We start from the raw sequence: 18,020 nt of genomic DNA, 5'->3' as shown, positions 1-18,020 counted from the left end.
GGCAGGGCCAATCAGCGCCTTTCAACGACGTCATCATCATGACTGAAAGGCACATTCTGTGCCCGGCCATTCATCGCTTATGCATGTAATTGTATCTGTGTCCTATAGATGCAGGTACAATTATATTGCCGGAGTGGGTGGGAGGCAGCTGGTTTCAGTGGCGCCCCCGCCCCCTCAGAGAGACAGAAGGCCACCCCCTGAGACGAGAAGCTCATCTCGCCTAATGGACAGGTGCAACCCTGACTACAACTGGGGCAAAATCAGTTGCAAAACCAGCCTCAACCCATCAACAGGAGTGGTAATGTTTCCGAAAAAAGTCAGTCTGGAGAAATGGAGATCGGTTGTTATTGCCAGGGAAAGCTGCAACTGGCAATGTATTTTACCTGCCGCACCCATTGCAGTAGAAATGTAGTATTACATGCCAGCCTTTATAAAATGAATGGCCAAACATGTAATACATGATTGGGCAAGGTCTGCCACTTGGGACCCTCCTCTATGATGTTCATATGCCTTGATAGAAAGCATTTTGTTAACTAGAATAGTGGGATAAGAAATAAAATATTGAGATGCCTTGTCATTTATTTTTAGTTCTACGGCACGTTGGACATCTCAGTTACTGAAACGTTTGGACAGGCTGGTTCCTTTGCTGCCACTTGCCTCCCTAAAGTCTCTCAACATGGTAAGTTCTGTCCTAGTTGAGTAAGGACAGAATACAATGGGGGTAAGTGAAAAAAATGTTTTATTATAACGGAAATCTACGCTAGCCCCCGGATGGTGTACATTTCATTAGTGTCGCATAGACAGTTGAAGATGTGACAAATTTATTAAGATGGGTGTGCCTCTTAATAAATTTGATGAGGTCGCTAATAGCAACCACCCAGGTCTGTGTTTTTTTTTTTTTTTCAAATGGATTTACAATATGACGGCTGAGATCAGTTGTCCATTATGGGCAACATGATAGTCATATATATACATATATATATATATATATATATATATATATATATATATATATATATATATACACAAAATAGAGCCCAGAAGCTGCTTCTGGGCTCTATTTTTTGTATATTCATGAGGAGCGCGTCACTCCTTTATTTGAAGCTAGCACCAGCCGTTTTTGGTATTTACACTGTGCTGCTCCTACTATTTGCTTGATCATATATATATATATATATATATATATATATATATATATATATATATTAGGGTATGCTCACACGGCTTATTTTCAGTCGTTTTTCGGGCCGTAAACGCCCCGAAAAACAGCTGAAAATACGGAGGCTGAACGCCTCCAAACATCTACCCATTGATTTTAATGGGAAAGACGGCGTTTCGCTCCCACAAGGCGTATTGTTACGTGGTCGTTAGTAAAAATAGAAAAATAGCTCCAAAAATGGCCTTAAAAAAGGCATTAAAAAAACGCTTGATGCATAAAAAACGGCTGAAAATCAGGGGCTGTTTTCCCTTGATAACAGCTCCGTATTTTAAAGCCGTTTTTAGTTTGCCGTGTTAACATACCCTAAGATTATATGCAATGGGGCTACACACTGTATAGTACGGATAAAAATTGAACACATTATCTCCAGGAAAAGTTCCTCACCATCCCCAATATCAAGGGGGTCAGATGTGGTAGATGAAGTGTCAGAACACACATGGTGTTTCTACGGCCGGGTCTCCCAGCCTTCACATTAAGTGATAAAGGATAAAAGCAGACAAACATAGCGCATGACTGCAGCGTTGGATAAAATCTTTTGGTACTTTATTCCATACACTCACAGAGTGACAAAGAAAAAAGCGCTCATAAATATATAAAACCTCTGTGTTGCATGCCAAGCCTTTTCCTGCCTGACCCTGCATTTCGCCTTGTCCAGATTCTTGTGGGGCATGGCTAAAGCGAGCCCTGGTCTCTCATTAAATACACATTGTACAACACATCAATACACACCTGCATCTATACAAATAGCACACCTATTCTAAAACCATCAGCATGTTTTACATTAAAAATGCAATATAAAATATTATTCCACCACTCTCTTTTTATTAATAACAGATTATATTTTAACATCTGAAAGGAAACTGAGCATAGAGCAGAAAAAGTCCACTGCAATAAGGCATTGTTCACACTTACTCTACTACAGACAGATTATAGATTCATATGATTCTGTGAAAACAAATTCATATCCGCTGTCCACCTTATTGCAATCAATTTATTCTTCGCATTGACACTTTACTAAACCCCATAGATCATGGCGAATTAATAAGAATGCAAACAGTTATGGCAAATTACTGCACACAATAATAGAGTCCTGTTCACACGTACTTTCTGCCAACCAACTTACCAATACTATCACTAAGGGTTTTTACAACTGTAGGAAATGTAAGGCATGCAGAGAAAGAGGTTTAATCACACAACATAAGGGTATTCACAGTATTCAATTTGATACAAAAGAGTATAAAATCAAAGAATACATCACATGGGACACACAGAACGTGATCTACACTGTGTTCCAATTTATTATGCACATTGGATTTAAGTGTCATAAACATTTAATTATTAGTTTTTCAATTAAACTCATGGATGGCATTGTGTCTTAGGGCTCTTTGGATCATTGTAATCAATCTCAGACACCTGTGATAATTAGTTTGCCAGGTGTGCCCAAACAAAGGAAAACTACTTAAGAAGGACGTTCCACATTATTAAGCAGGCCACAGGTTTCAAGCAATATGGGAAAGAAAAAGGATCTCTCTGCTGCCGAAAAGCGTGAAATAGTGCAATACCTTGGACAAGGTATGAAAACATAGGATATTTCAAGAAAACTTAAGCGTGATCATCGTACTGTGAAAAGATTTGTGGCTGATTCAGAGCACAGACGGGTTAGTTCAGATAAAGGCATAATGAGGAAGGTTTCTGCCAGACAAATTAATAGGATTAGGAGAGCAGCTGCTAAAATGCCATTGCAAAGCATCAAACAGGTATTTGAAGCCGCTGGTGCCTCTGGAGTCCCGCGAACCTCAAGATGTAGAATCCTCCAGAGGTTTGCAAGTGTGCATAAAGCTATTATTCGGTCACCCCTAAACAATGCTCTCAAGCAGAAATGGTTGCAGTGGGCTCAGAAATACATGAAGACTAATTTTCAAACCGTGTTGTCTACTGATGAGTGCCGTGCTACCCTGGATAGTCCAGATGGATGGAGTAGTGGATGGTTGGTGAATGGCCACCATGTCCCAACAAGGCTGCAACATCAGCAAGGAGGTGGCGGAGTCATGTTTTGGGCTGGAATCATGGGAAGAGAGCTGGTAGGCCCCTTTAGGGTCCCTGGCGGTGTGAAAATGACCTCTGCAAAGTACGTAGAGTTTATGACTGACCACTTTCTTCCGTGGTACAAAAAGAACTGTGCCTTCCGTAGCAAAATTATCTTCATGCATGACAATGCAACATCTCATGCTGCAAATAATACCTCTATGTCAATGGCTGCTATGGGCATAAAAGGAGAGAAACTCATGGTGTGGCCCCCATGTTCCCCTGACCTCAACCCTATTGAGAACCTTTGGAGCATCCTCAAGTAAAATATCTATGAGGGTGGGAGGCAGTTGACATCAAAACAGAAGCTCTGGGAGGCTATTCTGACATCCTGCAAAGATATTCAAGCAGAAACTGTCCAAATACTCACAAATTCAATGGATGCAAGAATTGTGAAGGTGATATCAAAGACGGGGTCCTATGTTAACATGTAACTTGGCCTGTTAAGTTTATTTTGATTGAAAGAGCTTTTGATTTCTGTAAATATGACCTCCTGATGCTGCAAATTCAACAAATTACCATTTTAGTTCTATTTACAACCTTTAAAATGTTTTGATTTCTGTTGTGCATAATAATTTGAAAGTTTTTTACTTCTAAAAAAAAATCTGTTATCATTAGCAGATTTGTTCAATAAAATTTGCATTATACTCCAAGGGTTGATGGCTTGAAGATTATACTGACTGTCATTTGCATCGACTATTTAGGAAAATCAGCGAAAAATAACATTTGCATAATAATTTGGAACGCGGTGTATTTGATCACCTGTCTGTGCGGCTTAAAGTATCTTGGCTGAACAGACTGAAAATTAAAAACTAGGATGCTGGAGCACTGCCGCATTATAAGAAAACGTGTATAGAGGCTAGTTGAGAACAGAGAGAAGAAATAGGCGCTACATAGGGTGAGTACATCAGGATAGCATTCGCTTTCTCTATTAGATATAGTATAAGGAAGCTCACCTTTGGGGGTTGTGCATGGATAGGCACAACACTATAGCGGAGATAGTTGGTTAGGAATCGTAATCCCTAGGGCGTCAGGTGCCAACCTCACCAGGGAGTAAATGCAGGTAGAAAAAAAATGAGAACCAGGTGGGATCCACTGTGAAAAAAACAACACTATCCAGGCGCAATACTTCCATGAGTCTAAAACGTTTTTTGGAAGAAATATATAATTTATTGTCTAAAACAATAGATCATAATAAATGTACATAAAAAAGAAAAAGTCTCTTGAGGTACAAGACATTTCGGGGAAACAGAACTGCTTTATCAAGTAAACATGAGACAATGAACTTCATATTTAACTATAAACTCATAACAATCTTACATTTCCTGTAATCTATCAAGATGACACGGCCTTTCAGGCAGAGTGGAAAGAAGCTCATTTAATCCACTCGTTAAACCTAGTGAAGATTATTCTAAAAACAAATGAAAAGGAGTATGAACAAATTACAACTGAGCTTTGTAAAGTTAAATTAGAACTGAGAACTAGACTTACTGAACAACAAATTAATGATTTCTCCAAAAAGCTAGAAAAAACGCTCGTCCCGATTCAAGCTGAGATAAAAGAAAGGAAAAAATATAAATTCCTTAGAGATAAAAATGATTTAGATCTAGGAAAAGTCTTTGATTGGGGTAACAAACGCCAACAAAAAAATAAAAAAAATCGCTCTTCTGGAAGAAAAAATATTAATAATGACATTTGGGCAACAGATTCTGATTCAAGTATATCAGACGATGCCAGTAAAATTCAAAAGAACCAAATGCCCCTTTAGGAGATGCATCAGACGAGGGGGCAGAAGAAAAGGAAGAAGTGAAAAAGGAAGGAAAATTTGGCCGGAAAAGGAAGCAGGTTACATGGAGGAAGTAGGAGTGTTGGAGAATGACTCTATTACAAATATCATTAATCTTACAGAACTGACCTTGGATAAGGCCTGTGTTAGTCTTCTAGAGAAAGGTCTCAATTTCAGCTTGGCAGAGAATTTCGATATAGTAGACTTTGAGTAGGATCTATTTAAGGGTGTAAGGAAACTTAATCTGCATAAAGCAATAAATAAATTAACAATAGATAATGCCAACATTAGAAGGGAATGTGAAATACCATGTCAGGTAGGCCCACTTTCCGAGTCAGAAATAGCTTGCTTCCAAATATTGGTAGACAACCTCCCAGATGAAGACACTGTGATCACACATAAAACAACTGAAATCGATTACTTTAAGGGTGGAATACCCTCTACTTTTTCACCCCTATAGCATCAGGCAGTAACCTAGAACTTTTCTCCCTAGTTGTAAAACATGAGGTGGAATCGATCCTATATAAAAGTAATTGTAATATCACAGAAGAGGAGGAAAGAGCACTGAATTCATTGAAAAAAAAGCAGATAAGGAGGTAACATAGTCCTTATGACTAGGGAATATTATCTCTCTGAAGCCTTAAAACAACTGTCAGACACAAATACTTATTCAAAATTAAAAGGTGATCCTACCAGCAAATTCCAGTTAAAATTACAATCCTTTCTAAGGAGAGATGTGGAAAATGGCTGCTTATCACGGAAAATGGCAGACAAATTATATCCTGAGTTCCCTTCAAAACCCACGTGGTATTTTCTACCTAAAATACATAAAGCTCGTAATAATCCTCCAGGCCGCCCAATTGTCTTGGTAGTCAGCTCTCTAACCGAGCCCCCCTCTAAATGTAGCGTCCATGGCCGCGGACCGTCGGGTTTACTCACCTCCCGACGCCCGCAGCCATGGATCTGTGAGCGCTGGTCCCCATCTCCTTCCTAGGAGATACCAGCGCTCACTTCTGCTCCATTCTTCTGTGTCCCGTAGGGTGCGCTCACACGCTTTTGCACGGCCTTAAAGGGCCAGCGCGCGTACAAAGGAAATCGTCATCATCAACTGCCATGATTTCCTGGTCTATAAAAAGGCCCCAGGCCTTCTGATCCTTGCCTGAGCATTGTTAGTCTATCCCAGTCTGTCTTGCTAATGGTCCCTTAGTGTTTCCCCGTTCCAGTTGTTACCCGTGCCCTGTTACCAGTTCCTGTATCCCGTATTGTTCTTGTTCCTGTGCCTACTGGTGTTGGAGTCGTGTCTACTGCACCTGCTGTCGTTTGCCACGTCCAGTGTCGTTTGCCATGTCCAGTGTCGTTTGCCACGTCCAGTGTCTTCTGCCACGCCCAGTGTCTTCTGCCACGTCGTGTCTTTTGCCACATCCCATGCCTTCTGCCACGTTCAGGGTCTTCTGCCACATCGGATACTGCCCGCCACGTCTGGCGCTACCTGCCGCACCGGCCTCCATCCGTGCTGAAGCCACAGCCACTCTCTGGACTAGTTCAGGTACCCAAGCGTTGCTATCTGCTATTGACTTTCGTATAGACTGTGACCTGGTCAGCTGCCTCCCCGCTACGGCGGAGCAGCCTAGTGGGTCCACATACCCTGTGATCGTGACAGTATGCTCAGGCCATGGAACCCGCTGGCCAGCCCAATACCGCAGTCCAGTAGATACAGACGGAGATGAATGAACTACGCACATGTCAGGATCAACTCCTTGAGGCTGTGAATTCTATCCTGGTCTGCCAGGATCTACTCACTGTTCCACCCCCCGGTTCTTCCTCCTGAGGCTGTTGCTATGCCACTGCCCGTTGCCCCTCCTGTTTGTTCTGGATCCACAGTTCCTCTGCCTCTTCCTCCTCGTTACGACGGTGAACCCAGAGCATGTAGAGGATTTCTTAATCAATGCACGGTTCATTTTAGGCTACGGCCTCATCTCTTCCCCTCCAAGGATGCCAAAGTGGCGTTTATTATCTCCCTCTTCGTTGGCAAGGCCCTCGCATGGGCGAACCCAATCTTGGAGCAACAAGGACCTGTATCCGCAGACCTAGCCTTGTTCCTGCAGTTCTTTCGTGCCGTGTTCGAGGAGCCGGGTCGAACATCCTCTGCCGCAGCCACTCTGTTGACCCTCAAGCAAGAGGGCTCCACAGTAGGGGAGTATGCTATCTCCTTCCGTACCCTAGCAGCCGAGCTGGCATGGAACAATGAGGCACTGGTGGCGACCTTCTGGCAGGGACTGTCCTCTCACATCAAGGACGAACTGGCGGCCCGTGACCTTCCTTCTACCTTGGATGCCCTCATCCTGTTAGCCACCCGGGTTGATATGAGAAACCGGGAGTGCACTCAAGAGGTTTGACAGGAGAGCCGGGCCCACAGACCAGCACCCTCGGTCCAGAGACCTCTATTGTCTTCCCCTAGTGCACTACCTGAAGAACCCATGCAGGTAGACAGAGTCAGGTTATCTGAACAGGAGAACCAATGCAGACGCTCCTTTGGACTATGTATGTATTGTGGCCTTAAGGGTCATTTTGCACGCCAATGCCCACAGAAACCGGGAAACTCCAGTACCTAGGGTTGGTTGAAGAGGCAACTCTAGGTGGAACGTCTCCAAACGGTAAAACCTCTTCCAGATTATCGATTCCTATGGCCATCGTCTCCGGAGAAACGTCACATCCTTCCTCCGCCTATCTTGACTCTGGAGCGGCTGCTGATTTCATCCAGCAGGATCTAGTGGATCATTTACGTCTACTCACAGTCCGTCTGTAGAGACCCAGACCTGGCAACAGACCCGGTATTCTATTTTGCTGGCAGTAGATCGCATGAAGCGAAAGGCAGATACTAGGTGAAGAGAGCCGCCTCAGTATCTTCCGGGGACTAAAGTCTGGCTGTCCTCTCGGAACATTCGCTTGAAGGTACCCTCATACAAGTTTGCTCCCAGGTTCCTTGGTCCTTTTGAGATTCTGCAACAAATCAACCCTGTCTCCTATAAGCTGCGGCTGCCTCCTACCCTCAGAATCCCCAAATCCTTCCATGTGTCCCTCCTGAAACCAGTGGTCCTGAACCGCTACAGCAAGACTTCTAGTTCCACAGTTGCTCCCAGCGGTCCTTCTGATATATTCGAGGTAAAGGAGATCCTGGACTGCAAATGGGTAGGAGGAAGGACTTTCTATTTGGTGGATTGGAGAGGGTTTGGTCCTGAGGAGAGGTCCTGGGAGCCAGTAGAGAACCTCAGTGCTCCTGCTCTTATTAAAAAGTTCCTCTCTCGCTCTGGCCCTAAGAAGAGGGGGCGTAAGAGGGGGGATACTGTAGCGTCCATGGCCACGGGCCGCCGGGTTTACTCACCACCCGACGCCCGCAGCCATGGATCCGTGAGCGCTGGTCCCCATCTCCTTGTTAGGAGACGCCAGCGCTCACTTCCGCTCCATTCTGTTGTGTCCGGTAGGGTGCGCGCACGCTCGTGCACGACCTTAAAGGGCCAGCGCGCGCACAAAGGAAATCGTCATCATCATCAACTGCCATGATTTTCTGATCTATAAGAAGGCCCCAGGCCTTCTGATCCTTGCCTGAGCGTTGTTAGTCTATCCCAATCTGTCTTGCAAATGGTCCCTTAGTGTTTCCTCGTTCCAGTTGTTACCCGTGCCTTGTTACCCGTTCCTGTATCCCGTATTGTTCTTGTTCCTGTGCCTACCGGTGTTGGAGTCGTGTCTACTGCACCTGCTGTCGTTTGCCACGTCCAGTGTCGTTTGCCACGTCCAGTGTCTTCTGCCACATCCAGTGTCTTCTGCCATGTCCCGTGCCTTCTGCCACGTCCAGTGTCTTCTGCCACATCGGTTACTGCCCGCCACGTCTGGCGCTACCTGCCGCACCGGCCTCCATCCGTGCTGAAGCTACAGCCACCGTCTGGACTAGTTCAGGTACCCAAGCGTTGCTATCTGCTATTGACTTTCGTGTAGACTGTGACCTGGTCAGCTTCCTCCCCGCTACGGCGGAGCGGCCTAGTGGGTCCACATACCCTGTGATCGTAACACTAAATATATAGATTGGCTTTTAAGGCCATCTCTGAAAAGTATTCCAGCCCATCTGAAAGTTACTAATGATTTCCTTAGCGCTAGTAAGAATGTTACTTGGGAAGATAATTTCTATTTGACTTCTGTCAAGAGCCTTTACACTAGAATCCCACACGACACAGGTGTTGATGCAGTGAGAAAGGTTCCATCTTCAGCAACGAAGAGTGGAAACTACATTTCCTTTGTTTGTGAAGCACTCAACTTTATTCTTACCCATAATGCATTTAAGTTTAATGATACTTGGGACATACAAAATAACGGTACCGCAATGGGTACTCCTGTGGCTTGTAATTTGGCTAATATTTTTTTAACGGTATTTGAAGATAGGTACATCATCACTCACTTGAACCCCTTCCTGACAAAAAAAATCAATAATAGTTCAAAAGAGGAACAGAGATAAATTTTTACTTTCAAATATACTTGTCAAGCCCAAATAATAAAAAATTTTGATTTTTAGACACTGGCACCGAATCGAAGGAGATCCCTGTTTGAAAAATGTAGCTATAAAAAAAAACTTTGATCTCTTTTAGGCAAAGCACTAATATAAAAGATAAACTGGTTCATAGTAGGTTCACTGAAACTAAGGATAGTTGGCTCAAAAGGCTAATCCCAAAGGGGAATTATCGTTGTGGTAATTCTACTCATTGCAAATATAACCTCCAAACTAAAACCCTTAATTTTGGAGGTATTGCACAAAAAGTACAACAATTCATCAGTTGTAAGACTTAATTCTCAAGACTCAATTTTCTGTCCATGTGGACGTTTCTATACAGGTAAAACCAATAGATGTCTGTATGTCAGATTTAGAGAGCATTGTAAATCAATTATAACAGGAGTTCCGAGATGAATCGATCATATGAGAAAGGCTCATGGGGGAGATTTCTCCTCTCTTGAAGTTTTCAGGTATAGAGCAAGTTTAAATTCCTGTAAATGGAGGCGACAGACACAAGATCTTACTCAGAAAAGAAGCAGGATGGATTATACACGCAAATGCGATGCGACCTGCCGGTTTAAAAGATAAAAATGAAATGCCAGTTTTTTTGTAGTAATTTTTGTGCTTATAGTTTTGGTTTTAACTTGCTGCATATTGAGATATGTTGTGCAATTTAATTTCACTTGTATAAGCAATAGCATGCCTCTGTAAAGGGACAATGAACGCATTAGGAAAAAAAAAGAAGTTATTTACCATGGGGCTATACCAAATAGGCTAGTACCATTCCTTTATTACTGCCCCTTGTTAATCTATGTATACTGTACCTTCTCATCTTCATAGACGTTTCTTATTTAATATTTATATTTGAGCTAAGACTCCCACGCAGCCGCAATAGAGATGATCTCTCTCCAGCGGCTTTCGTGATATGATCACGTGGGAATTCAAGTATCCGTCCTGCCATGACGTAATAAGGATTTTGTCTTCTCAATAGTGATTAACATAAAGGGGTGTGTAACAGGGGACGTTCACTGTTTTACTAAGGAAGCTGCAGCTGACCGTAGTTTAAAAGAACGCCGCCAGCAATGATGTTTTAGGTCAGAAGAAGCGCTATACTAAGCGCAAAACAGAATGTAACCTGCCATGCAATCTGCTTTGTCCTCCCTTATACTCTATTATTTTTGCTGAATGCCACAATAAAAGAAAAAAATACAACCATATGGGTGAGTGCCGTCATTTCATCTTCCTCACTATTTGTTGAACTTCATATTTAATCTTTGGTTGAGAATATTAGAATACAACACCTACTGTTCGGTGCGGTGTGGGTGGCACAATGGGAGGTCGGGATATAATATGCCAGTATGCTGGCATTTGTAAATAGTAGAAAGAACGTCATTAGATATTTTTGGCTACGTTATCAGGTGGGAAGGTACTCTCCCTGACGTATTGTGACACTTTGTAAAGGGCGTGATAATTAGACACTCGTGTATGCTTTTGGGAACAGGTTCCTTATCTCCCTCAAGATGAATAATTGACAGAGTGAATAAATATGCGGAAGGGATGTGTAATAAGGTTGAGCACATTATTCGTATGTATTGGGGTGTTACTCGATTGGGTGATGGATATTGCGGAACTCTTCTGTCAAGATATATTGGGATAGTTGAGCAAATATGTACGAAACAAGTTCTTTGGGTGGGACAACGATATTGATGGAAGTATAGGGTTACATGCACACATTGCGTATTTTTCTCCAGAAAATACGCAGCAAAACCGCAGGAAACCACAAGAAATTTGCAGATAAAAAACGCACCTGAAGGTGCTTTTTTTGATGCGTTTCTGGGTGTTTTTTACGTTTTGATGGCATCCAACCAAATAGGGAGGGGGCAATCTGACTGAAAGGGTTGAAGGGTATGGGTTAAAGAGTTCAGGGTTGGGCATCTCCTTTATCGTGTTATTAATATAAGAAGGGTGGGGGCCAAGTGAGTGGCCTATTAGAAGAGTACCGTCTATGCTGCGTCCCGCCCAGCAGAGAGGTGATATATATATATATATATATATATATATATATATATATATATATATAAATACGAAAGGAAAGAAAAGAGGATGATACATTTTCTATGCTATTTTTCATTGCAATGTAAATTTCTTATACTGTTTTGTATTAAGTCACAGCTGTCGGTTTTCAGGTCTTGGTGGTGTGATGAGGAGCTACGAGGGCGGACTTGCCCAAGTGAGTGGCCTATTAGAAGAGTACCTCCTATGCTGCGTCCCGCCCAGCAGAGAGGTGATATAGGGGGAAATGCCTGGTGAGCTTCCTCCTCCTGAGAACCTGGAGGCGAGTGTCCCACCCTCCCTCCCTTCTTTACTTAAAGGGATTAGGACAAGGAACAGGAATATTACGTGTTACAGTTGGTATTATGGAGGTTTTATAGATATACACTCTTAACTTTTATATATTCATGTATGTGTCCTAAATATATACATAAGGGAAGGATGATACATTTTCTATGCTATTTTTCATTGCGATGTAAATTTCTTATACTGCTGTTTTGTATTAAGTCGCAGCAGGCGGTTTTCAGATCTTGGTGGTGTGATGAGGAGCTACGAGGGCGGACTTGCCCATCGGGAGTCCGGCGGCCAGCATAACACTTCATAGCTATGCGGATAATACTGGTTGCCGCTGAGCGATTTTGTTGAGAGATTTAATAAAAGCTATGGCCGATCACCATCCAGCAAAAATGAAGAAGTGTGTTGTGGTCGTTATTTAACCCTTTCAGGACCAAGGGTCTTCGATTCCCTCAATAACCAGCCCCATTTTTTCAAATCTGACATGTCATTTTATGTGGTAATAACTCTGGAATTCTTTTGCCTATCCAAGCAATTCAGAGACTGTTTTCTCGTGACATATTGTACTTTATGTTAGTGGAAAAATGTGGTCAATAAATTCATAGCTTATTTGTGAAAAACACCAAAATGTAAAGAAAATGTGCAAAAATTATAATTTTTCTAATTTTAAATGTAATCTACTTGTAAAACAGATATTAATACCACACAAAATTGTTGCTAATTAACATACCCCATATGTCTACTTTATATTTGCATTGTTTTTTGAACATTATTTTATCTTTCTAGGACGTTACAAGGCTTAGAACTTTAGCAGCAATTTCTCAAATTTTCAAGAAAATTTCAAAAGGCTATTTTGTCAAGGACCAGTTCAGATCTGAAATGGCTTTGAGGGCCTTATGTACTAAATAGACCCCATAAATCACCCCATTTTAAAAACTGCACCCCTCAAAGTATTCAAAACAGCATTCAGAAAGTTTATTAACCCTTTCACAGGATTTAAAGCAAAGTAGAGGTGAAATTTACACATTTCATTTTTTTTTGCCGAAATTCATTTGTAATACATTTTTTTCTGTAACACAGAAGGTTTTACCAGAGAAATGCAACTCAATATTTATTGCCCAGATTCTGCAGTTTTTAGAAATATCCCAGATGTGGCTCTGGTGTGATAATGGACTGAAGCCCTGGCCTCAGAAGCAAAGGAGCACCTAGTGGATTTTGGGATCTCCTTTTTTTAGAATATATTTTAGGCACCATGTCAGGTTTGAAGAGGTCTTGTGGTGCCAAAACAGTGGAATCTACCCAAAACTGGTTTTGGAAACTGCACACCTCAAGGAATTCATCTAGGGGTAAAGTTAGCATCTTGACCCGACAGGTCTTTTGCTATATTTATTGGAATATGTCTGTGAAAATGAAAATCAACATTTTTTCTGAAAAAATATAAAAAAAAAATATTTTTACAAGGAATAAAGAATAAAAAGCACCCCAAAACTTGTAAAGCTATTTCTCACACTTACGGCAATACCCCATATGTGGTAATAAACTGCTGTTTGGACCCACGGCAGGGCTCAGAAGGGAGGGAGCACCATTTGGCTTTTGGAGTGCAGATATTGCTTGGCAACAGTTCTCTTTGGGGTTTTGCTGGTATTTCAATTTATAATGTGGTGGCATATGTAATCTGTGCGGAGTGCATCAGGGTATATGTAAGCTGGGCAGAGTACATCAGGGCATAATAAGATGGTATAATAATGGGGTAAATAAATAATTCATAGATGTGTGGCCAGTGTCGCACTGATAAATGGTGCCCAATCTTATCCGCTTTTGGACACTGCACAATTTCTGTCGCTATATTCTGAGCGCCAGAACTTTTTCAAATTTTTTTCTCCACCGGAGCCGTGCGAGGCCTTATTTGTTACGTTACAATCTGTAGTTTTCATTGGTATCATTTTAGGGTACATGTGATTTTTTGATCCCTTTTTATTCGATTTTTTGGCAAGCAAAGTGACAAAAAAAAAACATACATTTTGACAATGTTTTTTGTACTTTTTTTTTTTACAGTAATCACTGTGCGCTATAAATGACATTTGACTTTATTCTGCAGGTTGGTACGATTACCGCGATACCATATGTATATCGTTTTTTTAAATGTTTTGTGGCGTTTGCGCAATAAAATCATTTTTCTATAAAATTATTTCTTTTTTGTGTCACCATATTCTGAGAGCCATAATTTTTTTATTTTTCAGTCAAAAAAGCTGTGTAAGGGCTTGTTTTTTGCGGGACGGGTGTTAGTTTTTATTGGTATTATTTTGGAGTACATGCAAATTTTTGATCACTTTTTATTCTATATTTTGGAGGGGTGATGACCAAAAAAATAGTGATGCTAGTATTATTTTTTTATTATTTTTTGCGGTGTTCACAGTGCGGGAAAAATAATATTATAGTTTTATAGTTGGGGTCGTTACGAACGCGGTGATACCAAATATGTGCACTTTTTTAACGTATTATTTTTTTTCCTATAATAAAAGACATAGGAAAAAAAGCATTTTTTGTTTTTGTAACTTATAACTTGTTTTTACACTTTTATAAAACATTTTTAATACTTTTTTTCTTTTACTTGAAGACCTGCAGCACTGATGGCTGCTATAATACATTACACTACCTAGGTAGTGTAACGTATTATAAACTGTCAGTGTGATGGTGACAGTCAGGGTATGTGCACACACACTAATTACGTCCGTAATTTACGGACGTATTTCGGCCGCAAGTACCGGACCGAACACAGTGCAGGGAGCCGGGCTCCAAGCATCATACTTATGTACGATGCTAGGAGTCCCTGCCTCGCTACAGGACAACTGTCACGTGCTGAAAACATGATTACAGTACGGGACAGTTGTCCGGCAGCGAGGCAGGGACTCCTAGCGTCGTACATAAGTATGATGCTAGGAGCCCGGCTCCTTGCACTGTGTTCGGTCCGGCACTTGCGGCCGAAATACGTCCGTCAATTACGGACGTAATTAGTGTGTGTGCACATACCCTCACACTGACAGGAAGCCTATGAGGACCAGCTAGTCCTCATAGGCTTCTGGGAAAGGCAGAACGGAGGCTGTTGTGTGGCCTCCGGTTTTGCCTTGCACACGACGGCAGCACCCGCAGTCGGTCCTCGGGAATGTTTGTTGTAGCAACAAACTTTCCAGTTTGTTGCTACAACAAACTTTCCCTGCGATCACATGATCGGGACCTGAACCAATAAGGTCCCGGTCATGTCTCCGGGACTAGAGGCAGGGGTTAACAGCATGATCCGGGTGTCAGCACTTCTGAGGCACCCGGATCGCCCTTTTAACACCCACTGTGAATTCACGTCGGCGCTGCACAGAGCCCAGAAAGCACCGACGTGAATTTACTGTGGGCGGTCAGGAAGCGGTTAATAACGGTGATCATATTCTCTGTAGCCGAACCAATCGGTTCGGCTGTCAGAGAACAGGTTGCTGGGGAGCCGCGGACACTGACACAGCCGGCGTCCAAGCGCTTTTCACAGTTCTATGCCGGCTGGAACAGAGATCTGTATATTCACGCCCTGGCTGCACGGGGTATGTGCGAAAAGGACGTGTATCTACAGATTGTCAGCATGAAAGGGTTAATTAGAACAGGCAAAGATGCCCCTCAGTTAGATGTTAACCCGTTAGTGACCGGCCCATCGTGTTTCTACGTCGGTCACTAACGGGCCTTATTCCGATGCCATAGACTTTTTACGTCGCGGCATCGGAATAAGTAAACAGAGCAGGGAGCTGTCAAATCTCCCTGCTCTCAGCTGCCAGAGGGTTGGGGGCGTCCCTGCTCTGCCGGGTGAGATCGATATTAGTATCGATCTCACCCGTTTAACCCCTCAGATGCGGTGCACAATAGCGTGCACCGCATCTGAGTGGTTTTGGAGAGAGCGAGGGAGCTCCCTCTCTCCCCCACCGACACCCGGCGATACGATCGCCGAGTGTCTGTGTCTCCAATGGCAGCCGGGGGCCTAATAAAGGGCCCCAGGTCTGCCTGGAGTGAATGCCTGCTAGATCATGCCGCAGGCATGACCTAGCAGATGCCTGTCCGTGTTAAACGGACAGGCAGTCATACACTGCAATACAAAAGTATTGCAGTGTATTATAAATGCGATCGCAGAATCGCATATTATAGTCCCCTAGTGGGACTAGTAAAAAAGTGAAAAAAAAGTTTAATAAAGTTAATTTAAAAAAAAATGTGAAAAAAAATGAAAAACCCAGCTTTTCCCCTTACAAAATGCTTTACTATTAAAAAAACAAAATAAAGTTAAAAAGTTACACATATTTGGTATCGCCGCGTCCGTAACGACCCCGACTGTAAATCTATTACATTATTTAACCCGCACGGTGAACGCCGTAAAAAATGTAATAAAACACTATGGAAAAATTGCTGTTTTCTGTGAATACTGACTTTAAAAAAATGTGATAAAAAGTGATCAAAAAGTCGCATCTACTCCAAAATGGTACCAATAAAAACTACAAGTCTTCTCGCAAAAAAAAAGCCCTCATACAACCGCATCGGCGAAAAAAATAAAAACGTTACGGCTCTTCAAATATGGAGACACAAAAACAAATAATTTTGAAAAAAAAAGCGTTTTTACTGTGTAAAAGTAGTAAAACATACAAAAACTATACAAATTTGGTATTGTTGCAATCGTAACAACCCGCTGAATAAAGTTATTGTGTTATTTATATCACACGGTAAACGGCGTAGATTTAAGACGCGAAAAAGTGTGGCGAAATTTCAGGTTTTTTTCTATTTCCCCCCAAATAAAAGTTAATAAAAGTTAATCAATAAATAATATGTCCCCCAAAATGGTGCTATTAAAAACTACAACTTGTCCCGCAAAAAACAAGACCTTATACAGCTATGTCGACGCAAAAATAAAAAGGTTATAGCTCTTGGAATGCGACGATGGAAAAACTTAAAAAATGGCTTGGTCATTAAGGTTTAAAATAGGCTGGTCATTAAGGGGTTAATATACCATGCTTGCAGTCTGATTCGTAAATCGCTGTGTTTTCATGCTGCGTGTTTTTGTGCGATTTTCCTCTGCACTTGGCCGACAGAATTCGCAAGCGGAAGCGCAAGATAAATTGACATGCTGCAAATCTTAAAATCCGCACCGCAGGTCAATTTACGTGCAGGAAAATACTGCAGTGTGTACATGAGATTTCCTGGAATCTCATTGTTTATGTTGGTACTGTATCACGCTGTGGTTTTGCTGAACACAAATATGCGCTGCTAAAACGCACATCATACGCATTGTCTGCATTTACCCTAGTACATTATGTTTTAGGATGTAATTTATTGCATTTACTAACTAGCTACTATGAATATTGAATTGATTGCAACAGTGTGGAGTGTGAATATAAAAAGAAATACAAAAAATGCATGGAGTTGTGAGTTGGTTGGCAGAAAGTACGTGTGAACAGGACTCTATCATTGTGTGCAGTAATTTGCCATAACTGTTTGCATTCTTATTAATTCGCCATGATCTATGGGGTTTAGTAAAGTGTCATGGCGAAGTATAAATTGGTTGCAATAGGGTGAACTGCGGATATGAAATTGTTTTCACAGAATCATATAAATCTTTAATCTGTCGTAAGGTAGAGTAAGTGTGAACAATGTCTTATTGCAGTGGACTTTTTCTGCTCTATGCTCAGTTTCCTTTCAGATGTTACAATACAATCTGTTATTAATATAAAGAGAGTGGTGGAAGGAGGAAATAATATTTTATATTGCATTATTAATGTAAAACCTGCTGATGGTTTTAGAATAGGTATGCTATGTGTATAGATACAGGTGTGCCTAATGATGTGTTGTACAATGTGTATTTAATGAGAGACCAGGGCGCGCTTTAGCCATGCCCAAGAAGCTGGACAAGCGAAACCCAGGGTCGGGCAGGAGAGGCTTGGCATGCAACACAGAGGTTTTATATATTTATGAGCGCTTTTTTCTTTGTCACTTTGTGAGTATATGGAATAAAGTACCAAAAGATTTTA

This window comes from Rhinoderma darwinii, chromosome 3, assembly GCF_050947455.1.
Source record: "Rhinoderma darwinii isolate aRhiDar2 chromosome 3, aRhiDar2.hap1, whole genome shotgun sequence".
In the NCBI taxonomy this organism is placed as follows: domain Eukaryota; kingdom Metazoa; phylum Chordata; class Amphibia; order Anura; family Rhinodermatidae; genus Rhinoderma; species Rhinoderma darwinii.
Note: the sequence above shows the minus strand (reverse complement) of the source record.